This window comes from Otolemur garnettii, unplaced genomic scaffold, assembly GCF_000181295.1.
Source record: "Otolemur garnettii isolate 467f Iridium unplaced genomic scaffold, OtoGar3 scaffold00038, whole genome shotgun sequence".
In the NCBI taxonomy this organism is placed as follows: domain Eukaryota; kingdom Metazoa; phylum Chordata; class Mammalia; order Primates; family Galagidae; genus Otolemur; species Otolemur garnettii.
Window position 1 is genome coordinate 763,490 of NW_003852433.1, and position 798 is coordinate 764,287.

Sequence of the window (798 nt, forward strand, 5' to 3'; positions counted from 1 at the left end):
GGGGACAGTTGATTGTCTGAGGTAGCAAAAATCCACCTACAACAGATAACCAGGCAAATAAAACAAAAACATACCTTGTTGACTCCTTTGAGATGGATGGATGCTTCAAGTCAACAAAGTCATCACTGTAGGCCACAGCTTAGAGACAGCCATCAGCCCTGGGCCTAGAGAATCACTTCTTCAGGTCAACACCACTATTTATGTCCAACGGCCATGGAAAGATAGCAGGGACAGACCAGCCCAAGAGACAAAGTGGGCTTATGTTTCAATGTCAAGGTGCAATATGGAGAAAACAGCTCACTGGGAACGCTTGGCTCCCACTTCTTTGCCTAGTGCAGCCTAAACGTCCCATGCCACTGTCTGCTGGGGCCCCTATGGCCCCCTCCTCAATCTCACCTTTATTGCACAGACACCACTTCCAAAGCAGGCTTCCCTCAGTACAGATGAAGGGAACTTCCCACTGAATGCTAATAATGCTAATTCTCCAGGCCCAGAAGGAACCGTGTACTTTAGGGAAATGGTGCTCTGTTAGTCCTGGGGAAAGAAGGACCCCATATAGTCACGATTGAGATTCTTAGAGAAGCAGCGTGTCGTGCCCATGATGTAGTCTTCGGAATCAGAAAGATCTGGCTTTGTGTCCTGACTTTACCCCTGACTAGTTGTGCAGACCTACACTATTTACCTAATCTACTGGAGTCCCTGCTTTTTTTCCTTTCAGGGAGTAAAGCACTTTTTATAGCCATCTGTTCTCTCTGGGACCAGCACAGCCTGGGTTTGAATCCTATCTCTCAACTCTGT